Raw genomic sequence first — 27,155 nt, 5'->3', positions numbered from 1 at the left:
TGTGTTATAAGAACACAGGGTCAGATTATGCAGTTTAGTTATTGACTTCATTTCTGGTCTGTATAGGCAAGTAACATTGTGAAAGAAATCTGAAAACTTGAAATTACAGACAGTACATATATTTACTCAAAGTATGTCTTTCCTTCTTGGGGTCACCTACTAGTGTCCCTCAGTTTCTGCAGAATGCTCTACTGCTGTTAAAGTCAATAAAATCTCTGGAGCTATGCTGGGGACTTGGCCCTAATACCTTACTGTCTGTAGCTTCCCTGAATTGGATCTTTATCTGCATTTAGATCATTCCTATGTCTCTGCAGATAAGAATAACAGCTGCACAACACGCAAGTAAGCTACGGGAGAATCAAGAATACTTATATACTGCATATTTCATATAGATCTTGCATAAACATGGGTATCTCCTTCCCTCCCTCTGCAAATTTTCTGTGAGATGCCAGCCTGTTTCCGAAAAAGGCCTTTTTTATGCAGTCTACAGGTGCAGTGTGTTTTGGTCACTCAACTTCATTCACTGAAGCTTTCATATCAGTCTCATTTCTTTATATCAGTCTCATTTCTCTATTTCAGTTGTACTTTTAAGGCATTCTAACAATGCAAAAGTGTATTGTGACAAAATGTGGAGAAAAAAATATATTCTCTTGGCACATATTTATTTCCAGGTTATTAAAGAATGATGAAACTGGATTTTTCTTCTAACTCCAGCTCTTATTTTTCTCTCCTGGGAAAAGAATCCCTGAACCAGAGCTAGTGGATGGCTGATTAGAGAGATGTACAACGTTTTTGCAATTAACATATTTTGCTTTTAAATATCTTTGTCTGAAAAGCACATCTTTCTCCATAGGAAAGCATAGTTGGAGAAGTATTCTCTAAGATGAAAAAGCTATTCCAGGGCCTGCCATGTTGTTTTGTTTTGTTTCTCTTATTTAATCTAAAGCATTAAGGCAATTTACCTAGTCTCCTTCAGTGCATGTTATTCTAATACATAGCTACTATGGAATAAACTTCACTACAAATCTATATTTTCTTTTCAAGATATTAAGGCCAAGTGTAAAATGCAGTATTGAAGTAGTACATAGAGGCCCAACAGAGATGTTAATTACGAGTTTTGTTTTCCTTTGATATATAGCTGTGAATACAGCAACGGTGGTATGATTGATTAGTTTTTTGGAAGAAAATATGGGAAAGGTAAGTTAATTATATTAACTTGGCTCTAAAACTTTTCTCTTGCAAAACTTTTCTCTTGGTCATCAAGGTTAAGTGCTAGATGTCTGTATGATGTCTGAGGTTATGAAGGGGAAGACAGAGTAGAAACATAGGAACTTGCTTGTATGAACTGACAGTATTCAGTTTATGATTTTGAAATCTGTGAGGAGAATTTGGAAACTTTTGAAGTCCAGCTGAAGGCTTTCATTTTGCCAGGTGTCTGCCACCACTGCATCGATCTAGTAGCTGGAATCTTTTCCAGTGAAATTTTGAGTTAAAGGAGAGGCAAAGGTTGGATGAGCCCAGTTGGACTGGTAATTTTCAGGTATTTCAGTGAAGTTATGCTAGGTGAATGTCTAGTCTAAAGGAGGTCTTGGTAACGCAGCCAGACTCCCAAGTGTGTTGAAATCCTGGGTGAGCTCTTCTAAGCCAAATGTTCATTTTGTTAACAAATCCTGTGCTGGAGACACTTATAAACCCATTTCTTTCTGACTACTAGTGTTGATGGCAGTGTGCCTTGCATATTCACTTTAGAAGGTGTCCTTGCTAAAAGACTGAATGCTGAGAATGTGCGGATGTAAGGGGTTTATTTAATGCTTCGTAACTTCTGAAGGAAGAGATCACAATCTCCATAAATTAGAAAAATAGTTCATCTTGCAGGGTATGCTTTCTCTTCCATAATACTTAGACTTCTATGTTTACTTCTACTTTCACTGTCTGTAAGCAAGATGTGTGAAAACAATTAACCTTGGCTAGGATTTTAAATATAGACATCTCCATATAATAGCATGCCACATTCTTGTAGGTAGCTGGTGAATCCTATAGCACTGTTTTGAGAATGCTCCAGAGAAACAGTATGGACACACAGCTTGAGTATAGGCTCTGAGTAGTGCTATATGGACAAGAATAATGTAAGGTCATAAAAATAACATTGTGTCTGTATTGGATTTTTGTGTCTGAGGGCTGCAGGGTCCCCGTGAGATGAGGCTGGGGCCGCCCCATGCTGCACACAGCTGGTTCCAGCCTGGTTTTTCTGGGGTGGAGGTGGAGGGGTCAGGAACAAAGGTGTGAAGTTGAGCCTGGAAAACCAGTGTGGGTGGAGGAGGAAGGTGTTGTTTAAATTTGTCTGTTTGTCACTATCCAAAAACTATTTTGATTGGCAAAAAAATAAATCGGTTTTCCCCAAGTTGAGCCTGTTTTGCCTGTGATGATAGTTGGTAAGTGACCCCCGTCTTTATCTCAACACACAAGCTTTTTCATCTGATTTTCTTCCTGTTCTGAGGAGTAGGGGGAGTGAGTGTCTGGGTGGGCGGCTGGCAGCCAGCCATGGCCACCCCCACGGACCTGCATAGATATTTTTGTGTCGTGTGGGCATAAGTGCCATCCCATCCCCAAAAGTGGGATTTCATTTTGACCGAAACAATTGCTTATTTGGACTATTTTTCCAGCATATTTGCCCTTGAGTCAAACCACTGGATTCAGGCAAAATAACAGGACCTTTCTAAAATAGAATGCTGTACCTGAGCTTGTGCGCTGCTGGGAAAATATCAGTTCTTAGCAATACAATACTGTTTAATTTATGCCTTGCAAACATAGATGAGGCATGTCTGCTACCATTAGGAAGTTGCAGGTGAAATGAAACACGGCACTGTTACATGTAGTAGAGGGATAATATAGGACTATTGATGAAAAAAACAAAGGGAGATTTTGTATAGGAATTGGAAGAAAGGTGGGAGTTCTGGTGAATGGTCTTTTCATCCTAGATTTATGTGTGAGATCTGTGAGCAGCAGGATTGTCCCTCTCCAGTCTCACCACATATGGAAAGTTATGGAAGACATTTTTGAGGGAAATTATGAAAAAATTATGGGAGTGCAAAAGGGCTATGATCTATCTGAATGTTAAGACAAACAGGCTAATTTGATCTCCTTTAACTGATTACTTAATGTTTAATTTCATCCTGTGCAAATAACTGGGGGAAGTAGGGGGGAAGCACACCTCAGGTATTTACTTTTTTGTGTTGCTACTGGTATAAATATATGTGCAACTTAAGGGTCATCTTGCAGCATGTTTTTGTTTATAATTTTTGGAGACCATGCCTTCAGTTTCCAGAGTTTTTCCATTTAGTTTATTACTAAACCTGCTGTAACTTTAGCTCTTTAACGCTATAGAAAACTGCAGAAATATCTTCTTTTATTGAAGGGTAGAAGGAAAGATTCTTTTCATTTATGTGCATATTTTTCATTCATGTTTTGATACATCTTTCCAATTTGGATTTCTGGAGCACACTCTATATGCATAGCGTATACTGTCTATCTGTACTAAGGTTGAAACTGCTGATATTTTGCAGCTTTGTCTATAGTAGGTCCTGCAGACAGATGAAGCTAATTTGTGTCTTGCTGTGGACTCTTTCAACTAGTATACTGAAATCTAACGATGTGAATGTAATGTATATTACAGGTAATTACAGTAAAATATCCAACAGAGAATGGGAATTGGAAATCTGTTATGAAACAGTCACACTAAAGATTTAAAAAATGTAATCTGTGGCCAGTGATTGAAAGCTAATATAAAATCCCTTTTTCATGTACCTATGCAGAAAACTTTTCCATCATCTAGGCTTACCTCCAGGGCAAATGGCTTGATGGTCAGAGAAGAGTTTCTTTGGAAATAGGAAACAGTCTGTGTCATAAAAGTCAAGTAAGATTTGACCCTAACACTAGACATGGATCTGGTATAAGCTCCAGGAACCGATGTGCTTTATACCTGATTTAGAAGACAGTTGCCTGCTTTGTCACCAGATCTTAAAACTGGATCTGATACTGATTGCTTCAAAGAGCTAACAGGTATTGCAAAGTTCTTTAAAATGCTTTAATGTTAGGTATTGTAACAGGGCAAAGTAACACTGTCGCACCAGATTATTTTTACATTCTTTATTCCAAGAGCTTGCTCAAGGCATTGAGTTTTCTTGTTAATGAACCTGTCCAGATAAGGTATAGAAGAAATGCTGCATGTGATCCTTAATATTCAGTTCTCCAGCAGTTTTATTGGCCAACTAATTCTCCAAAGGCTTGGAACTACGTTTCCATACCTGAAGCAGTAATTTTACTTCTATTGTTTATTAACCACATAGTACCTTCTATATTCTTTGCTAGGTGATAAAATGACTTGGACATTTTAATAATATCTGGCAAATTATTTTAATTTCCCCTTTTATGTGATTAATAATAGGCTAGATAGACATGTGGATAGCGTCTAGTTGCTATGTGGATTCATGCATATATAATGTAATATGGAGCATGGATGGATATAGAAACTAATAAGCAATCATTATAATGGGTTATACTAAAAAATTCTTATCTGAGCACTTAAAAAACTTTAAATGAAAGATTCGGGGTTTGGAATGTAAAATCAGTTTTGAGTTTTACAGCTTCAGTTAATCACTATTGAAAATTGCTCCCCAAGACAAAAGAGACAAATTCTTTAGAAAGAAATATTTTGCTCAATTTTTCTAAAGCATTTTGTCCATCCAGGGAATTCTCTATATGTGCTTTGTTCACAGTAAGTATGCATCTCACAATGGGAGGGTGCATTACAAAACAACAAATTGCTGTTGTCTTTAGTTAGGCTTTAGATTTCAATTAAATTACATTGAGGACACCATATTTTGAGGATTTTAATTTTTTTTTCCAGGATATTTCCAAAAGTGCAGTCAATAAAATCCAATGTTAATAAACAGGACATTTGCAAATTAAACTGAATTGGGACTTCACTAAATTAATTACTTAAAACTCTAGAAAGTTTCTTGGAAAGAACTAACAGAGAGTCACTCAAAAGGAACAGGAGTAACTAAAAAGTATATTGCTTGAGAAGGATCATAAAAGATGTTTTTGGTTGTCATTTTCTTGGAGGAACTGGAGTGGATGAGACTATACAGTTCTGAGGTGAATAAAGTAAGATATTTTGTGTCATGAACAAAAGCTGACAATACAAAACTCTTACCTCCAACTGAATCTTTTTCCTGGCTTTTGACAGTCATAATTTATAGACTGCAGCTGTGTGGTTTGCATATAATGTTATGTAATTGTATCATAGAGTATGTGACATTAGCTAGAACTGGAAATAAATAAGTTCAATTTCAGATATATAGCTTTTAATGAGTTCCATTTGATTTGATTCCAAGTACAGGAGGCATTTGATGTGCTCCCAAATGCACTTAATTATTTAAGTATTATCAATAATAATTATGATAATTACTTTTGAAGATTCCAGAAAATCCGTATGCATTAAACAATTTAAGTTTTTTTCTTTTCTTTTTTTTTTTTTTGTGATTTATTTATTTTACCCTATTTGGATGAATTTTAATGTTTCTGAGAAAAAAGCTTAAAATTCCCAAGAAAAGATGTGAAAGGCTATCTTAGCCTCATCCCTTAGGCTTAGGCATCTTGTAATTAGATTCTTTTTAGAAGTCATGTAATTAATTCAGTATTTTTTATGTTTGGACTCAGGAATGACAAGTCTCAATGACTTGTTGCCATAGCAGACTTGTGTCCTTATAGATCATGGAAGGTGTCTTTGTGGTTTCCAGAGGCAAGCAACTTAAGAACATTAATGTTGGAGGAATCCCCAAATCTTGTGATTGTGCTACAGAAGTGGTTGATTAGAAAATGATGACACAGAAAGATCTCGTAGCATTAGAGTTTAATAGAAGACTAAACTTGCAATGTCAGTTCTCTTTTTGCTCCAGTTGAACTAGAACTGTGTTCTAAGGTACCTTGTAGTACTCAATATTTTGATATGTGGCTTGAAAAACAAATGCAATAGATTTTCCTTACAGCCAGATCTCAGTTTGAAATTATTTTCAGTGGCAATAATGGAATTAGGATTGACTTGGATGTAAGGATTTGGACATGTTGATTTGTTCTTGCTCCCACCTTTGCTCCCATATTCCCTAATAGAAGCACAATCTGTTCCATTTAATAGGCTTTGTTCAATTGCATGACTTAGCTATTTGTACAACAGCGGCCAATGGTCTCCCACTGTAATGGAGGTAGTCCAGCAAGGAGTTTTTGGATGCTCTTCCTCCCACTTCCCCAGATGCTTGTATCTCATTTTGGTCTCTATCTTTGTGGTGGCATTTGTCATAATTCTCTGTCATAGTGCACCATAGACATAATCATGGGTTATCTCTACCTCCATATAAGCAAGAAGAACAGCTTGCAAAATGCTCCTTCACTAGCCTTTGGGCCACTGTTCTCCAATGTTAGCCTGTAAGCACAGAATTACTAATGTTCCTTAAGCCTTTGTTAATCACAAGGCTGCCAAATCCAAGATTTAAAATATAACTCGGTACATATCAATGCCTTATTTTAATTCTTAATTGTGGTCCAAAGGCCAGACTGAGGAGTTCAAACTGCCTACTTCACAGCATGCAGTTTTCCAGTATTTATTTAGTGCAAAGCTGTAGACCATACAAAGTAATCCCACTGCAATATCAACTCACAAACAATTTTCTAAAGCATCTTTAATGCACAGTGTTACTGTACCCAGAGGTGTAGGAGAGCAGTATTAATGCAGGCATGATAGTTCTGAGTGTTCATATGAGTCCTCAGGGAATAATAAACAGCTTGAAATAACAACCAACAAATTCTCCAGGTGCTTTTTATCCATGTGTCGGCAACCGTGTTGATTCCTGATCAATGCAGAGTATTAAGACATTTATATGATTGAGATAAAAAGCTGCCAGGTTGTACGAGCATCAGGCTTGTATAAGATAGGAGAGCTGAGTAAAGCCAATTGTATTCTATTCATAAAATGCAGGAATGGAACTTGGTAACATAAAAAATACCGTCGGTGGGAAGATTTTGATTTTAATTTAGTACGTGTACTAGGAAAGTTGAGTTATCTGTAAGTCACTCAATTACCTGATCCTAGTATTTGAATATTTTGCTGGTACAAAATGAGAGTCCCAGCAATAAGGCACAACTCATTCCTTAGGCAGCAGAAACACAGCGCCTTTCTTTCAGATGCAATCCCCACAGAGCTCGGAGTACGCCTGTCGTGACAGTTACTGTTTTTGACTCTCTTACTCTGGATCAGCAGAATCATCTTTCTTACTGATGCCAGACTTTGGCATCATGGAGCTTCTCCACTGAAGCACTGAATAGACAGAGTACTCATGTGACAATTAGTTGTCTTAGCTCGTGTCACGGAACAAAATCTAGACAAAGAAGCTGATCTGGAGATGATAAAATCTTTTGGAACTCTTTCTAATGGGCTGTGTGGAGATTTGGATCAGACTGCATTTTTTGATTGAATGTACCAAAGTCATACATGGTTGCATAAAATTGAGTTTCATCCAGCTTTTCTTTGAAATCATTTGATAATATGAAATTCCCATAGTATAGTAGACCCAGCTAAAATATTGACACATTCTCCTATAAAGTGAAATCACTGGTTTCTGTTCAACTTTTGTAGCCATCCGCTTTAAATAAAAGAACAGAAAGTTCAAAATGACAAAATCTTATTAGAATCCTCAAATCCTGACTTGCATGAACAAGCAAACCATGACGTGAGTGATCTTCCTTAGTGGCTTTTTTTTTTTTGGTTCCCCTGAATTGGGGGTTGTATGTGGCAATCTAGTGGTCTGCAGTCTAAATCAAAAAAATAATTTGACCAAACCTAACATGTAGAAAACTATACATGTAGGAATGTGCTGTGAAATCTAGGCAAACATCTGCCAGGCTTGGGTTTCTCTATATAAGTTTATACCCTTTTGGAAATTGTTTATAGGTACCTCTTGGACAAAACATTGAATATTTTTTTTTTTGCTTTTGCATAAGTAAATATAGAGCCCTCCCACCATTTATTATTGTCATTAAATGTATTTCAGAATATTAAAGCAGTTTCTTTTTAAAAGTTTGTCAGCAAGTTAGGGGATATAAAAGTATTTTCTTGATTTTGTGGACATAATTTTGTTTTTAATTGTTTTTCCAATAGAAATCCAAATGAGGTAATGTTTGTCAAATAAAGACAAAGCAAAAATAAAACAGAGACTTTACTTTTCTGCTTTTTTTCCTCATTCCTGATCAGTGGAAAATATTTTTAAATGCGAATATTATTATTTTCAGAACTCCCAGGTGTTCTTGTCATGTTATAGTAAAATCTACCCCCTCACAGAATTGCTTTACACAGTTTTAGCCAGTTAGTGCAAAAAGAAAATCTTTCTGACCATCCCATTTACCTTTCAGGGTCTATTTCTGCAGCCTTTCTTCTGTAAAAGATTTACTCACATGAGTAATCTCATTAGCTTAAATTGAATGGTGTTGGGATTAACAAGTGTTTGAGTAAATGAGAAGAATTTTATCCATCCCTCTTTTTGAAAATGGAGATGTTAGAAACTGTTCCCTCTTAAATATCTTCCTAGCAACTCTTGCACCATTCAAGTTACAATGCAGTACATAAAATTCATTATAACTCAATTATAAGGCTCATTAGGTGGATGCTGGCATTTTGGTTATTTTACCAAGTTGTGAAACATATTCATTTATTATCCATGGTATTGTTAAAATCAGAATGGTACAGTGAAACTAAATATAACATACAAGATTGTTCAGAGCATAAATCTGTGGATCTTTGCCAAAAAAAAAAAAAAAAAAACTGCTTTATGTTACCTGCTTTAAAATCTTCCTGTGCTATGCTCATGGCTGAAGCACAATGGGAGAACTGTACTTTGGAGGTGATAATGAAGTCAGAGCACCTTTGACAGATTGCCACTGCATGCTGGTTTATGGTGGGTTTTATCCTTTTAATCTCTTGAATTTTTCCAGCATGTAGAAGGTATATTTATCTACCTGTGCACCCTTAAATATGCTCCAGCTTTGCTTTCTTTGTTAATTAGCCTTGGTTTCCACGGTAGAGTGCTAGCAACAGCAGAATCTGTGACAGGGACTCAAACTTCCAGAGCGCTCTCTACACAGCTAACGGAGTAATTTGTCCTGTTTCAAGCAGTCAGAGTGAGTATCTCCACCCAGGATGGCATTTACCAGCATTGGGGAGCTTCTTTACTTTGTGGATCATTAAAGCAAACTGCAGCTGATCATTTTGAAGTCTGAATCTACTGTTGCAAGGGTGCTTCCATCTATGAGGTTCAGAAACCAGGTTAGCTTTTGGGTTTAATTACTCCTTTCTAACTCTAGGTTTTTCCCTTGGTTCAGTGAATGTATGTACTTGTAAATGTTTTATATACTTCCAGTGTGTGCTAATTAATACAGTTTATGCACATCATGTCTTATCCTAAGGTGTCAATTTCCTTTTGGTGTCCATTTATTATTAACTATAATGAGAGGCAAAGAGACCTCAGAGAAAGCTTTTTCCTCATTATGTTGTTTCTTGGGTCCTTCCTGTCAGGACCTCCCAGTCCTCCCTTTAATTCTTCTCAGGTATCCTTAAGTTACAGATGACAACCTTTATACATCTGAACAGGATCTCCCAGTGTCTGGTTATGGTTTTCCATGTTTCACTCCCTGGTGACAAAAATATAAAATGGAGCTAACATTTCACTTTTGGCCTGAATTCTACCATATGACTTTAATCCTATGAAATTCACCAATCTCATATCTTGCTACTATTTAGTAATTTGTGCCTCAACATTATGAAGTCACAATTCATTTAGATCGTATTTCCTTTATGCAGAGATTATCTTGATTTTCTGTACAGTTTACAACTTTATGAGTCTTCCTATCATAAAACAGTATGTAACAGCTTTGAAGTGTTTAGAAATAGGTGCATTGCTGATGATAGGTGAAGACCCCTGAGAGATGTATGAGACAGCTCTGTCTCATGCTCCTATTCTGCAGGTGAAGCCCACTGCTGAGCTTGACGTGGGGAATTTAACATTGATTGCCTGTGACATGTAGGCTCTTGGGGGTAAAGAGAGGACTCTCATCAGTCTAGCACACTTCATCCACATGTGCAAAGTTGAAAGGTTCTTAATGCCCAAAAGAGATGAAAATATCACTGCACTATGAGGAGATCAGAACAGACTGGTACCTTACTTCTCAAGTGGCCTGCCTGACATTTGTTTGACCTACTCACAAAGTATAGAACTACTTTGTGAGTGTGGTGGGCACAGTCTGATTCCAATTAAGAGCTGCTTTTCCAGCCTAAGGCAAAAAGTGTGCTGCTTACTTTGTAGTAAACCGACACTCATGTATTCCCAGGAGTGTATTGACCATGTTTTACTTATTCCCTTGCCATTCTGTCAAAGCGAGTTGAAAAGTGTTGTGTTTGTTCTTTACTCTCCTCCTCAGTGGCCAAGGTAATGAATCTTCTATAGTCTGTCAATGTCTGCATCCTCTCCGTTACTCTGAGACACTAAGCAAGATAAATGGTGCCATGTAATGACTGTGTAAGAATTCTAGTCATGATTTGTCTAAATGGGCAGGGCAGCTCCTGGAGTTACACACTATCATCCTGCAGATCCTATTTCAGTTGGACTTTGAATTTAGCTTTTGATGTTTAAACTGGAGCCCTACTCCCACAAATCTCAGATTAAGTGAAGTCTTTTATAATGCCTTTTGCATGGTCATTTCTCATTGCTTCCTGTTTTAGAAGATAATGGACACTGTAAATTCTCCTATAAGAGCCCCTGTGTCAGTGAGAAACCATGCCCCAGAAAATGAAATTCTTCTGCTGTGTTGAATGTTCAAATCTCAAGCTACAGAAACCTCCTGAGTAAAATCTACTCAATGCATAGTTTCTGTATGAGCAAACTGCTGTACAATCCAAAGTCATATTGTGTGGCAGCCTCCTCTTTAGGTAAGCACGTAAATGAGAAGTGCTGAATCTACTGTTTTAGACAGTAATTCAAATTAGTAGTTATATCGCAGCTGAAACTTTAACATGGACATTATTCATATGAATGGGAGTAGTTACAAGTTAATGCTCACACCTTGATCAGGAAAGGAACATTGTCAAGAAAGAAATTCCAATGGCCATCTGATATTTTTTTGGTGTGTGTGAAATAAAGCAATAAAATATTTTCAAAGGAAGATTAAGATAATATAAAGATGACATTTATTATTCATTTATTATTCTTTCACCTAATGGTGGTATATTTAGCTTTTTTTAGTTTGCATTTCTATTTTAATTACAGACAGAAAAGGGTGTTATACATTACTAGGTGTTCTCCTGCTGGATAGGATCATTCCTCTGTCATGTATTTGAGTAGGATATATGTGACCTTTAGCTGTGAGGGATGTAAATAGAAATTTACCATTCTTTTATTTTTTCCATTAGTACAGAGTTTTCTTTGGGGTATAGAAATATATAGCTCGATTTGTATTGTATTTTCATTTAATTATAAAAATATTGTTTGGCTTTATCATCGATATGGAAACATGCTACTTCAACAGTTGAAATATTGGCACAGAAGAAACACTTTTTAAAAGTTACCATCTGTCTTTGGTCAGTCATTCATGCTACTAATACCTACCCACTGGGAGTTGGGAAAAGACCAAAGCTTTCATATAGGCTAATGAACACAGGATAACAACTTTACTTAAACTTAATTTCACCATGGTACAATGACCAGCTAATTGATCTGCTATAAAAGACTGCAAATCGTTAAGTACTAGAAGAGATGATGTGAATTGGGCTGTATTTTGGTCAAGAGACAAAGCCCCTACGGTTTGTAGCTTTGATTACATTCTTTGTCTTCAGAGATTATTTCCTTTTAGTTCACTGACTTCTTGTGAATGCAGAATACTAATGGTAAGAGACCATCCTAGCTAAGGTTAAAGCAAAGGGGAGTTGTTTCTGGATCTCGACTATTTGGCTGTAGTTTAAAGTTTGAGATTAAAAAAAAAAAAGTTGATTTGACTGAGCTAAAATTTCTTACCTTATGAGATGCAGAGATCCAACTGGTGGACAGTCCTAGAGAAATTTTACTGTGTAGAGTTGCACTTAAATCAGAACATAAATTATAAAGATAGTGTAAGACAAGGAGTAATATTATATGAGTATAATCATGAGCACTACCATCTCTACCATTTTCCTTGTTTGACTTTGATCTTTTGATCTTTCCTTATGCCAAGTAAGCTCTACTGAGTTTGTGGTTTCACTCTTGGCTTCCTTGGAATAAATTTGACCATGGCCAATCTGTATGGCACTGAATGGCACTGAAAACTCTTCTCACTAGTGTCAGAGACAGGATATCTAGCTTCAAAAGCTGTATAATTAAAGGATTTGTGCTTTGCTTTGCTTTCAATACTCTATATTTACAAAAAAAGACTACTCTTTGTGTAGATAAGACAATCTCCTGTGCAAAATTGTACTTTGTACGGTGATTTCTCTAGTAGCACACTTATGATGGGAGTGTTTGTGTGTATGTATATATACATCTACACTCTGGGAATTGATGCTCAATAAATCTACAGTGCTCACTAAAAATATATATATCTGGCATTGGTCCTATGGATGAACCTTATGACATTAATGTTAAAGGCAACATAAATACTCCTTGACTAATTTACAGTAGTCTCTTGTTTGCCACTGCAGAATTAATAGGCATGGGGCAGTACTGGAACTTCTGTGGTCCAATGTCTGAACCATCTACTGCTCAGAAAGCAGTGCCTGAGATTGCAGCTCTTGTATCTGTCCTAATGAAGCTGAATATTTTTACAATTAATACCAGATCTTCATGTAATACCAAAAGGACAACAATTTTTTATTTTTTTTGAGTGGTCTTCTGATGAAATCATAGTAGGGCCTGCTGAAAATGATCAGTATGCTAGCATTGGGTTGGGATTTAGTGAGGTGTAGCTGAAAGCACTCTTGAAAAAGCTTATCCTCTTCAAATACTTTGAGAACTATTAGTTCATCCTGAGCAGTAGTCAAATACTTCCTCTTGTTTTTCCTCTCTTTAGTGAGCTTATGAGAATTTTTAGTCTTTACTCCTTTATTCTACCGCCTTAACTAATGGGACACCTTTCCTACTCTGGTCTCAATCAGCCTGCACACTAATTAAGCTAATTGGCAGCAAATTTGATGCGCTCCCTAATTACAACTGCAGAAATTTCCTGAGAACAACCTCTCTATGTTTTTTTCAAATAATAATAATAAATTAAAAACCATCAAACCACCCCAAACTCCGACTATTCCCTGTTAGGACTGCTAAAACATTTTCAGAAGAATTTGGTTAGGTGGCTCCCTGACTTTCTGTGTTGCCATGGCCTCTAACTACTATTTAAATGCATCAATGAGGAGGTAGACAATTCCAAAGAATTTTCTCACAGGAGGCTTTCTGCTGAAGAGCTCTGGGCAGAAGCTGATGTTTTAGGAAAGGCATTACTGGAGTGCATCATGGTTCGAATACTGTAAGAGCGTAAGCCTCAAAAACTAATTTAATCTAGAGCAGCCCTGGGGTTTTGCTAAGTCATGCAATTAGCCAAACCATCCCCTGGTGTGGGTTCTAATTAAATAGAGAGTTCCTCTCCAACCCACCATCTTTTAAAGAGCAGCTCATGCTATCTAGTGATCTCACTTATCAGTTAAAATAGTTCTGAAAGGACAATATCCTATGTAAAAGCTGCAAATCCTGTTTAAAAAAGAAGTAAATTTATTCTCATTTTCTGGTCAGGATTTAGTGGAGGGAGGAGAAATCTCAAGATTTTACTCAAGGTATTTGTAATGACTGATAACATACTACTTGTCATTATAGCAAAGGCCAAGCTGTTTTTGTTAATGAGACTGACTTCATCTTTTGTTTTGTTTTTCAGTTTATGTGTGTGTGGGGGAAATACATCTTCTATTAATTCCATGTTTCCTGTGGATTGCTAGTTTTATAAATAACCTTTTGCATTTAGTATTATTTTAGCTGAGCTGCCTTGACTTATTTTTAATCAGTCTCCGAGTGCAGCTACCAGATCTAGTCTTCTTACAAGGAAGTAATTTGTTGCCTTGGGTCTTGTGACTAGAAGGGAATAATGCTTAAGCAGAGACACATATAGGAAGGAAGACAATGACTTCTAACACTGTTGAAATGTCAGACCATGACCTTTAAAAAGACTGAAAGAAACCAGAGGGCATAAGCCCTAAGGGATGTTTCTGCATGAACGAGGGTGGGAGTTGACTATTTCTGTATCTCCAAGAAAAGGTGATACATCACTGCCTCTATTCATTTGGCCTATAGAATTCATTATTGAAGACTTTATTACTGAAAACACACATTCCTAAGCAGAGATTTCATTGTGCTAGTCCTCTTTTCAGAAACTAGAGCTGAAATTAAACGTATATTAGGATTGTGCATCCTCTTAAATGCAAATGATTTGAAACATTTTAGTGCTTATAAAACAAACAAACAAACAAATCCCGTGGCTTTTTCCCAAAAACTGACAACAAAAAAACCTACTCCGTGATGTCTTGCACTAAAGATCTCCTCTCCGCTAGTAAAGTGCTGCTCTTTTTGCTTTCTCAAGAGTTCACATGAGAGTTCTCAAATGCTTCATAAACACAGTAGAGGGGTCTGATGGTTATATTTATACTGAGAAAAGCTGTGTCTCACCAGAAGGGACTCACAATGTCCCCTGCTGCCAGGGCAGAGGGAAGTGGGTAGGCAGTGTTAGCTTGTGCTATTTATCGAAGCATGGTTGCCCTGTCCTGTAGGCTCTTCCCAGTTTAGAGTATTTCTCCAGGTACTGTGCAGCTAAACCAATCTGAAGCCTTTAGTTAATGTGAGAGAGAAGTATTTTGTTTCATACCACATTTGAAATGCCTGCATATGGCAGGAAAGCTTTCTCAGGAAGTTACCTGCTCCATGCTTAACAGGAGTGTGAGGGTAACAAAATACAGTGTGTTTCCTTGCAGGTATCCTGTCCAACTGTTATTCAGGAAATAGCCTGTGGGTCCTGATGTGGTTACAATTCAAGGAAATAGCAGATTTTAGGTGATTTAAGGAAGAAGAAAAAATTTTAATAAAAATATGTTGATCTGCTCTAGGTATAAAGTATTTACTTTTTAGCTTGTGTTGCAGTAAAAACTAGGCAAGATTTAACTTATCTTGTACTGAGGAAGGAACTGCATGTACATGCAGCAGAGACGATATCAACCTGAAAGGACCAGCTACATAACTGTTTATCATGCTATCTGCTTCTACTGATAATTCTCATGGGATGTGATGTGCACTGATGAACATTTTGTTGGGAACATTTCTCTTATTCTGTACAATAGATGATTCTTTCCACCAATTATAAATATCTTCTCCCAAAATATTATCTGTGGGCCTGATCTGCCTTCCTCCTTCAAGTTAGATTGTAAGGTATCAAAATTATTGAAGATATGCAAAGTTTTTCACTTTCCATGCCCACGGTGTCGTTAGTGCTATTTACTACTTGTCCGATTTAAAGGCATCAAGTATTAAATTTTATATGTGGCATCTCTGTGAACCATATGTAATTTGGGAGAACACTTTTAATATGTCATTCTAATGCTTTTGCTTTCTTTCACTTTCAGTGGTTTATCTTGGTTGATTTATTCCTGGATATTTCCTAAAGTACCAGGCAGTAAACATCTGTACGCTTTTGTGATTTGTTTGAGCAATGCAAAGCATTTTTCAGTGACCAGGAGAGGAGTTTTACACATTTGTAGACTTCATGCATAGATATGCAACAAGCTTAGCTTGTAAACCGAGTAAGGATAGTGTAAATTATATTAAATAAATAGTACTTTTCAGTTCTGTCTTAATTATATATTTGTTGTATTCCAGATACAGCTTTAATCTTGATCTTTGTTATGTAATAACACACCACTTAGTAGTGATTTGTGGATCCTGGTAACTAGACGTAGAAATATTTGCTCAACTATTTATTTCATTTATCTAGTGATTTGATTATTATCCAAACAGGGTAATGAGCTAGTATGTCCAAGCATGCTTCCCTATGAATGGCTAATGTCAAACTTCAAATGACCTGTCTTTATTACACATTTACTAGCTTAAAAAAGATTCTAATACCTTTTCTACATTCCCATTCAGTAGGAAGGCTGTGAATTGGAAATGCTGAATAGCTTGCCTGTGAAGTAATATTCAAAAACTAAGATGGAGTTTGAGAAGAAAGGTTGGAGGCTTTGCATTTCAGACTTATGTTTCATTTAGAAAATATACTTGTCTTAACTTTTAAAGAATAACATCATCTTTTCTTGAGGTTGTATTAATTTTTGGGGGGCTTCTTTTTGTAATGATCAGGTGAAAAACAGAATCACATTTTGGACCGATGTGAGAGAATAGTTTTTGTTTTTAATCAGTCTAGCTGGAGAGCTGAAAAATCAATTATTCACACAGGTCTAGTGTAGAATATACCAAACTGCAACATCAGTTCTATAAATTAATCCTACTGAATAAATTCCAGTGGCCAGTACATGTTCTAAATGCCACTTAAATTAGGTAATGCCTTTCTGGTGGTTTTCTGCTCGTAGAAAAATCCTACCATCTGTCTTGCTATACCTGGTAGATACTGCTCTTCGTGGACATTCAATTAGAGAACTTCATCTTTTAATCTGTTATTTAAAAGCAGTGATGTGAAGCACCAGTCATTTATACATCCGTAGAATCCATTTGGTATGGACTTAACATATACACTGTTTGCATTAGGATTTTTCTTAACTACACACAAATGTAGATACTAAAAATGAATTTAACTGTTTTAAATGTGCATATGGATTCACATGTGCAAATAAGTACTGTGACGCTGGTGGGGATAATTGTTTTGAATGCTCAGAGAACCAAGCTCTGAGAGCTTGCTATGACAGGGACTTCAACTTGTGCTCTTTGTAAGTGTGAAGACCTGCTTGGCAGAAAATGTTTCTGTAATTTGTTTTATATGTAGGATTATTATTGTTTCTGAGCTTTCTATTGTAAGTTTTTCACCAGTGCTTCTGAAATCTTTTGTTCAAAGCTTCTCAGTGGGACTAGAATGCAAAACTATTCATGTCCACATAGCAGGGATTTTTAAGTATCTAACATAATTGCAGGGTAGGGAAAAATAATCTGAGCTCTCAGTGCTTCTTGTGCAGCTCGCCTGCAGTCTTTATTGCTGCTGAATTTCAAAGATCCTCCATGTTCTCTGGGAGGAATTCTCCTGCAATTAAATAGCCAGAGTCCTCAGCTCCACGTCTCGTGGCATCCTCCTCAGAGGATTCTGACTGTGACACCCAGGTATAACATTCCAATTTCTAGTCAGGCTTCAAGAAAACAAGGTATTTAGCTGAGGTAGATTTTAATATGACCTTTAGAATCTGCAAGGAGATGTGAAACTGGCTCAAAATTGACAGAACAACTCCCAAAGAAGTGCTAAAGAAAACATTGGAGGCTTTGACAGGCAGGGGAAGTAAAAAATAATAATAGCAATAAAAAAAATCTAGTTTATCTTTCTATTTTTAGGTGTTTACAGAGTGTCAAGCACTGTAGCATCTATATCCTCATCAGCTTATCTATAAACCACTTTTAAATAGGTATGAGAAGGAAGAAAGGAAAAGAGGATCATTTTAAAAGGTGGAGTCAGTTTCAGGACTTTGAGATTTGCATGAGCAAAAAACTTTCCCTAGATTTGGTTAAATGAATACTCAATGAGGTCATGGCTTTTGGAGTTTGTCTGTGTAGGGAGAAAAAATTCATGGAGCTATAAAAAGATAATTTCAATCATTTTAAAAGTTCATCTGTCTATTGTATTTTTGAGAAAGTTGTCAGAATAGCTAGCTGATGCATTTTGTGAAGAACAGAAGGAATTTTAAAATATAGTAATATACTAAGCATTTTGCCTCTTTAGAAACTCATTTTACAGCTATTTTATTGCAAAACGCACTGTCAAACCACAGACTGACTTTTTAATGTAAAAATAACAGTTCACAGCCCTGTAGAAGAATGTAAGACCTTCAAAGGTATTATAAGTCTGAAAAGATGCATTATTGATTATTTAGATGTACCTGACCTGGCTAGTGACCTGCAGTGAAATTCTGCTTTTGTCTTCAAGGTCTAAATATGTTTGAAAACTCATGTCCTAAGTAAATAAATTGGCACTCTACAAGGAATTATAATCTGTTGTATTTCTTGCACTGGAAAATCAGAGATGTGGTTGCTCTCAAAGAAATGTTGGGGTTCACCATGCTAACCCATTACAGCAACTGTGGATGCTACTGGGGATGATAAAGCAGCTGAGGTATAGCTGCACACCTGCTTCTATAATTAGCTCTGCCAAACTTTTTTTGAGGGGAAAAAAGTACGTATTCATCTTTTCTCTCTGACATGCATATAGAGAGACAAGAGACCATAGCTGGTGCTATTAGGGATAGCTGAGCATCCGCAAGTGTGCTGTACCATTGGCCTGCTAAAGTTTGATGTCATTCAGTAGCCTCAATAAGGCTCCTGAAAAAACTGCCTTGTTAGTTATTCTGATGTTTACCTGTTTTTGTTTTCAGGCTATTTCTTTTTCTGAGAGACCTTAGCTCCCTCCTTAATTGACAGGAAGATGAAAAGGATCAGGAATGTGTCAGGATTGAAGATGTAGTAAAGAGAAAGTTTCATGTGAAGGATAAAGACCTTGTGATTCAGCAGCAAAAAAGAACAAGTTAAGAAGGTTCTTTTTCACCTTCATTAACAAATATAACCTTTGTATCTGGGGAAGGTTGGTGAGATATCTTAGTGGTTGCTGAGAGATTTGGACTGCATATGTTATTTCAGAAGAATTTTTCAGGACAGTTATTAAACTTTTGTCTCCTCAAATTCGTAACCAGGAAGACCCTATGGATTCAGGATGTAATACATTCCCTTATTTGTAGCATGTCTATACAACAAACCATAGTGAAGACTAGAAATACCCAAGAAGCAGTGCTAATTGGTTCTGGCTGTGTTCCTTGCTACCAAAGTCAGATTCTTGTATCTGTGCTTGCATGTGTATGAATGTATTCTATGCTGCCTTCCAATTTCTAGACTTTTCAGGAACAAGTACCTATGGGATATCTTCAGTTTCTTCTGGGAATGCACTAAAAGATTTTAAAGTTGGACTTCCTCTAATGAATATGTTGTAGGTATTTATTTCGTGAAATAATGCTAATTTTATTGACATTCCTGGAAATATGCTGCACATACCAGCATTAGGACGGTATTTAAATATGATTTAAAATATATATCTATCTTTTTATCTTGTTAGTGAATGTAGTAATAGAAGATCAATACTGTAGTTATTGGTCGTATGAATTCAATGTTAGGCATAGAGCCTACAGCAAGACATAGAGGCACAATATGGATTAACAAATTTTGAATGAATTTAAATAAACATTCTTTGGAAGGGGTGAATGATTAGCCAGCAGCCACAAACACTTCTGTGCTGCAGTTCACGTTCCATGGGAGTTGGATTAGGGTATATAGACACGGCTCATCTCCTAAAGGGCCTGCAGCTTCTGGCTTATTACTTGTGCTGAGTCAGGTGTTAGCTTGATGTTTAGAATTTGTTTCCTCCCATTGATAATGTCCTACTAGCAGAACTGCAACCTCTACACAGTCATTAGCATCATTGCAGAAAATGAAGATGGAATTTTGCGGATGTTTGAGGCAGAATCTGATTGACTTAGAGACTTCTGATTTTTTTGATAGTCTGTTGAAGCAGTATAAGGCTGTTCAGTGTGCAGCCCTGTATTCCTGTATTTGTCATGAGGAATCTGACAATTGATGTTGGATTGTTGGCACTCTGTATTCCCCCTACTGCCCAACCCTGCTTTTCTTTTATTGATTTCTGAATATAATTACACTGAAGATAGTACTTTAAGTCAAGATAATACTGGCAAGGATTTCAGCTTTCTAAGTTTTAAGTTATTTTTTATTTTTTTATTTTTTATTTCATGTGTGTGTGTTTGTATTTTAAATCTTTAAAAGCTTCACCATTTCTTCCCTGCAAGTAGTGGCATAGACAGAAAGGGAAAGGGAGGCAAACTATTGCCATTGAAAGCTCTGTTGAGGGCCTGGAAAAATCTTTTGTTACGTTAGATACTGCAGTCGCTGTCTCCTAGTTCTTTCACCACCAGGGTGCCTGGAGCCATCAGTGTATAGCACCTAGTCTCGTACTATTTCACTAAAGAGAGATTCTGTCATTTCATGGTTCATTAAATAAACGCATCAAAATCCCAGGGAAGGCCAAGAGATGGTGTGTGTCAAGATGGCCCAGTGAGTTATGGTGATGAAAGATCATGGTTTGCTGTAATCAACAACACTCAAGGGAGTGATGTATCTTATCATGTCTAGTACCCTTTTACTCCTTGCATCACATGGTTGATGGATTGGGGGCAGCCCTATGTGATTATTGATGTTTTGCATCTGGAGCTTCAGAAAAGTTTCCTAGCCACTCTTCCCTCAGTAGTTAACATGACTTCTTTTTTTTTTTCCTCCTTACAGTAAACTTTGTGGTTTCTGTCACTGCTTTGCCCTTTCATGTTCAGGCTGACATCAGATCTTGTGTGAAACAGTACCATATCCTTTTATCTTAATACTTTTCTCTGTGATTATTACTTTGCTGCCTTTTCAGGTGGGAACTTTCCTTTGTTATGTGATTTTTCTCTGATCATTTTTGTATCACTTGGTAATATAAAGGTGTATGTGTTCTTCTGTGGCCCTTTTATTTAAATGATTTCTTTATCTGTCTGTCAATGTGAATAATAAAATAACTTGAGGAGACAGATGAACAATCCTGATGAATGATGAGATGTAGTCTGTCCAGACATCAATGATTAAGTTATAAAAGTTTCTTCAAACTTCAGTAAAATGAGATATTCCAAGAAAATATTGTCATCAGACTGCAGTGCTGTCGTCAAAAAGACCTTATCTGACTGATAATCAGATTCAATGAGCCCATCATGGTTACTGGAATTCCTGGACTGATACAGCAACTGGAAGTACAATCTGCACCCATGAGTCTGTCGAAAGGATGAGCACTTAAAAATATCAAGTCAAATAACGGAGTTGAAGTATGAAAAGTCCTGGAAGAGATATGACCTTTAATGATCCTTGGAGTCATGCATATGAAGTTATGCATGCCAAGATCAGATGCCTGCTTTCACTCCAGACATGGAGGCATGGAAATCCTTTGATGTGATGATTCAACTTTCAGGCTCATCATTTATGGTAGTCCACAAGGAGTTCCTGACAGGCAGGCTTGTGGAATTGATAGATTCACTTAGGTGTTGGTTTATTGCCCTGCTTTTGAAGCATCAGATAGTGGCTCATATTCATGCTGGGGATTGTTTCTGTGATGTCAAATTGCTTTGTCTGTTGGAGCAAGAGCTCCCTTTCTAAAAGATCATTTTCTGATTTTTTTTCTAACTTCTAAATTTTTCTGTAAAATCAAACTTGATGCATGGAAAAGATTGTGTGGAGAGACCATATAATATCAGTCATTGTGTTCAAGTAATATTCCATTGACAATATAAATAACACTATCATGGTCACAGCAGTTGAATGTTCCAAATACACACTTTACAGCGTACATTTGCCCTTGGACGCAGTGAATGGTATGTATAAAGCCAGTCATCCAGCTTCACTATTCCCCTTGGATAAAAATCAGAAGCTCAAGCCAAAGTTCTGGATGCCCTCAAAGAATCCTATTCTTTGAGGTCAGCCAAATGATATACCACCAAAAACTGAGCAGATTTCTTTATTTAGGATTGCTCTGTAGATATTTTTCATGGTCCCTGATTCAGCATTGTATTTAGAGACTCTGCTGGGGTGAATTTCGTACTATATGTCGTTAGGAGCTTTTCTTCCTTTCCCAGGTGGGTCAAATAATTAAATACAAGATGGACTACAGGATAGCTCAAGAGGAGCAATCTAGCAAGACTGATAATACAGAAGCAAAAGTGGTTAAGATGTGGTTTGATGGGCAGACTGTAATGTTTCTTCTCACAAAGGATTCCTGCCCATGTTTCAGCAATCCATTTGCCGACTTATCTTTCAGCACAGCAATATTCTCACGAAGTGTAAGCACTCTGTGTCAGAATGCTTCTTTCCTTGCAGGATTCAACACTTGGAAATTCTTTTTCTGACTGCATTAGCAGTTCTTGGTAGTTTTCATGAAATTTAGTCTGCAAACATGTCTTCCTCTTAGAAATGATGGTACAATTGATTTGTCTGCATTTGTATGAAGTTCAATTTACTTTATTAAGCATTTGCCTTGTTACTGTCATTAATGTACATTACACTCTCTAATGATATTCTAGCTTTAAACTTCTGTTAGAAGAAATGTGGAGTTCTCTTTTTACAAAACAGCTGTTCTATATATTCTGTGGCCTTGATTTTCAAATAATCTGTCCCTTGCTTTGTAACAAGCTCCACAAAGACATGCAGAGCTGGGACAAGTTGTAACAACTTAGGGAAAGGAGTGGATGTTGGCAGGTTGGGAAAGTCATAGTTCTTAAAAAAGAATGATAATTTTCCAAGGATGAAACTGTTACGGGGAATCTTATAAAGTGAAGCAGGCAGAGGAGTCTGAAATGCTAATAAGGAAAGGACTTAAAATGAGTGACTTCTGGCTTTGAAGCCATTCTTCTTTTTAATTTGCTACAAATAAATGTGTGACTCATGGGTTCCAAGGTTCTATTTTTGTTTTCCTATTTGTGACACACCGATTTAGCCTTGTTGCTGTTCTGGTGGTATTTGCCCTTTAGGTTGATGGCGTTTATTACTGAAAGCATGAGCTTTTTTTTCTGGAAAGTGTTCTCTAATGCTGTGACAGCACTAGGAGTGAAGGTTAGGGTTCTTGCTGCCAGATAGGCTGCGTGCTTTTATTTCTGTACTGGTATGGGAGATAGACACCAGTACTTCTCTTCCGTGCAAGGAGGCAAAGAGTGATGGGAAATCAGTGCTTTGGTGGGAATAGCAATAATCACGGATCAGTCATTCTTTCAGACTTGTTTTACGCAGTTGTGTAAAGAATAATGTGATCACTTAGCAGTTTTTACACGCAATAATTTCTTCAACAGGAAACAGTTGTAATAGGTCATGTTCAGGATAGGAAAACTCACCTGTTGAATTGTTCCTGTGAAGTGCAGGCAGGAGCTCACCATCACACTGTTTCTGTGCCAGAGATGTCAGCTTTTCTATCTTTTTTCATGGCAGAGATGTTGAACAAGAGTGTTTTCTTTTTTGGCTGATACGATGAACTCGTTGAAGACTACAGGAAAATCTGGCTGATTTAGTCCTTAACCACCCACATTTTCAGATTGTCAAAAACTTGCTGAAAAGCTTTTTGAAACATTCTTACTGCGTACTGAATATAGAGAGGAATTGGTGATTAATGACTGGCTTTTAGCTATGAACACGCACTGGCTTTGTGGTTATTGGTATATCCCATCGCTATTCTGGCATCAATTTCCAGTTCCTAAAACCTTGTCCCTTAACTTGAACTGTAGATTCTTCAAGGTAAATACTGTTCCTTCTTTGGATGTATCTGTGCATACAATGTAGTACAACCTAACAGTAAATTTATCTTGCTGGCTTTGGTTTAATTTCTTGTCAGAGAATAACTCCTGGATGGAATTTTCAGAGTGGATATCTGTGGGATAGATTTGCATGTTTTATGGTGCCAGGATATTAAAATACTTTTTTGACTCTGTATTACTGCATAGAGTTAGGCGTGTGGCTGTGTGAAAATGGTTTCAAAGGAAAGCATCTGCAGTAAGATCCTGGGGGGGGGTTGCAGGCTTTTGATAGTGTAGGATAGTGCACTTCTCCCTGTGGGTTTCATTTGCTGCCCTCCAATGTATCTGAGCTATCAATGCTCTTTACAGCCTATTGCACTGAGCTGGTCTGTACCTACAGTGCTCTCTCCCTCCCTCTGGACTCCTGTTGGCCTTTGAGCACCACTGCAATGAACATCTTCATTCCTTTTAAACAAGAAAAACAAGGAACTGCCACAAAGGCTGTATTGCCTTTCTTTCTGTCTGAGATCAAAACCTCCCATCAGTTTATCACTGTTGTAAAGCTGTTCTCAATAAAGCATAACGCTTAATCAAAAGCTTGAAAATGCAGTGCTAATTGTTCCAAGCAAATTTAAGCTGCCACAAGAGTGGCAGAAGAGGTAAGGCAGTAAGTCCTCCTTGTAAAGCTCTGTTTTTGTCTATTCATGTGTCAGGGCTGCACAGAAGGATGTTTGAACCAAAGGAAAGAACATGACAAGCAAACAGGAAATCCTGTAAGATAGAAATATCTGAGCAGGATCATTTCTGTAACAGTTTTGATTGACTTTGTCCATAGTAATGACATGTACAGGTGGAGTAGATGATCCCTTTGCTAAGGACTGACTGAGATATACCTGTGGGTGATATTCACAATGTATATAGCTTAGCTTTAAACTGCCTTGTTTGAGCATCAGTGGATTTGGTTGCTTAACTGGGTTAAGAATGAAATGTCTTAAGTTTCCAAAACTGAGCATGAAGGTATATCAGAGCAGACATCCTTGTGACATTAATTTTCAGGTCTTCAAATAGATCAAACTATTAGGTTTTTTTTTCCTAAGAAAATGTTCCAATATATAACAATCCTAGAAAAGGAAAGACATTCAGAAGATTCAATGTCCAAAACTAACTAAAAGGTAATGTTTCTGGCCATGCTGAAAAGAACCACATAACTCAATCCTGGAGATACAGCAGCAGATATCATATATTGTGTTACCAGTCTGAGCTTGCAGCTGTTAAGGCAATTTTCCTAAGAAGTTGTTCCCTTCAATCTATAAGAAAAAATCTTTTTTTTTTTTTTTTGGAAATAGTAGCAGTATATAATTGTTTGGAAGAGTGATTTATTTTTCATGAATGCTGGATGGTCATGGATTGAACAGTTTAAAAATAAAGTAAGTGTTAGGGCAATAAAGTCCCAAGGATCTGGTAATATAGAATGAAGTTAGTGGTCTGTCAGATTTCTTCAATTTTCTGAAGCCATGGTCAATAACGTTGCAGTAAAACTGAGCTATGAATAGTGTTTTTGTCATTGACTGAAAGCTGCTGTTACATGATATTAAAGAAATAAAGATTTAAGATTTTTAGCCAGACTGCAGTACAAAATTAATAGCCTAATCAAGGAAGCAGTCTGAACTTTTGGAAGGTAGATGCAGCATGTTTACAGTGTCAGGTTCAGGGATATATTATATGCGCAAGTTTTGGCAGTGCGGGAGGAGACTGAATATGCTGCTTTTTTCTTAGATTTTTTCAAATTCACTGACCTGCAGAGAATTTGCTCGTTCTATCAATGACAACTATTTTTTCAACAGTGTCAGTCAGGGGAATATTTACTAAAGAGAGGAAAGAAAACCACCCTCCTAGAGCATCTCATCCCAGGTGGCCACTGATTGAAATCCTCAACAAACCATTCACAGCATGAGAGATCAAATACAGACGTAGTTTTTAAGGGATTGAGAAATAATAGCTACTGGCATAACTGCAGCATCAAAATTAGATTGCACTGGCTTGTTTCAAACTGTTGTGGATCATCTCCTGAAACCAGAATGCAACACCAGTCCGCAGTTGCAGCAGATCCTCTTCAGCAGACCTTGCAGAGAAATAGTTTACTCCAGTGGAGGGCCAATCCTTCAACATTCAGTAGTGCTGAACAGCAGTCACAGCAGTCCCTCAAGATGGAGCATCGCCTGCTGTGGTCCCCTGGAAGAACTTTGCAATGTCTTAGCATAAGATAAACTGATCTTAAAGCTTGCCATAACTGACCAGTTGAAAGTTGTGTGCATTGCATAGGGATGTTAGGAACATGGATGGGTTGAACTCCTCCGAGTTTGTTCTAATTTGGTACTGCTGATTTTTCTTTTGCCATAGAATACAACCTACTTTGTGCTATACAGAGAACTAGTAAGGCTATTTAATGTGCTGTGCTCCCACACGTGACTATCCTGTTGCCCAATTTCCCATATAAACAAGTCAAGGTACAGTGGTACAGTAAAGAAGAGTTGCAGTTCTCTAAATTTAACTATATACTTTGGTCTTGATGTTTCCTTAACAGCAGTCCAGTTACCCATTGTTTATTTTGTTTGACATATTTAAACTGAGAAATTCACTGTGTGGTTTTTGTCTTATTTATTCAGATGGGTTATTCCAATGGAATTGTGATTGTTATAGAGCTGATGTAATATTTAGGGTAGATGGTGTGACTGAAAATTTTGAAATTCCACTTTTATGCCGGGTCTCACCCAATAATATACAAAATTGAAATCTGCATATTTTCCTTTTTATCAAACATGTAAGTTGTGCAAAAACTGTCATGGTTGTGGTTAAGGACCCTAGTAGCTTTTGTTTTTAATTTCCTATCCTTCAGAATCATTAAATTTTCACAGTCAAAATCCAGATGGTACTGCAGAGCTCAGTGTAGTTTTTGAGATTTTTTGTTGTTGTTTGTGTTGATTATAACTCTCCACAGATAGTGTAAAACTGTTTGAATTTTTGGCCTTTGGCCTTGTTTGGAAAGCTGCTGTCAGCTTCCAGCATAAACCAATTCATATTCAGTGCACAGTGACAGCTTGCTGGTGGGGAGAAGTGCAGCCATGAGCAGACCAGTTTGCCGTTGCCCAAGAGTTTACAAGCCAGTGGACCTTGCTCTAACTAGTGATACTGTTTCCTTTTGTTAATAGACAGTTCACCCTCTGTGCTTTTTGCTAGTTTGCTTGTTTTAATTCCTATTCCTCTGTCCTATTCTGAAAAGTCATTGATTTACAAACTCTGAGGAACATTTTCCTGTGGGGATGGGGAATACAGACTGAAGATTTTTAATCCCTTAGATAATTAAGCATTAAAATAAATGATTAAAAAATTATGAGGCAAAAACACTCTGTTAGTTTTAATATAAAAATAATGTACTTCTCCCTGTGGAATGCAAGGGAGGGAGCTGCAATCAAAATAAGGGGAATAA

The 27,155-nt window shown here is 37.0% G+C and overlaps 1 protein-coding gene across 4 annotated transcripts in view; it reads left to right on the top strand.

The window, feature by feature from the left end:
* The window catches only part of TMEM132D (transmembrane protein 132D), a 251,181-nt gene that overhangs the window by 29,378 nt on the left and 194,648 nt on the right, over positions 1–27,155 (top strand). Inside the window, exon 1 of one of the 4 annotated variants that reach the window (XM_013173404.3) lies at positions 13,767–13,894. The exons of the other annotated variants lie outside the window; for them this stretch is intronic. The gene's annotated coding sequence lies outside the window, so the exon portion shown is untranslated. Of the gene's footprint in view, positions 1–13,766; positions 13,895–27,155 lie in introns of those variants that run through there. 4 annotated transcript variants of the gene reach the window in all.

This window comes from Anser cygnoides, chromosome 17 (genome assembly GCF_040182565.1).
Source record: "Anser cygnoides isolate HZ-2024a breed goose chromosome 17, Taihu_goose_T2T_genome, whole genome shotgun sequence".
NCBI classification, from domain to species: Eukaryota; Metazoa; Chordata; class Aves; order Anseriformes; family Anatidae; genus Anser; species Anser cygnoides.
Note: the sequence above shows the minus strand (reverse complement) of the source record. Positions and strands in the feature narration are given on the sequence as shown.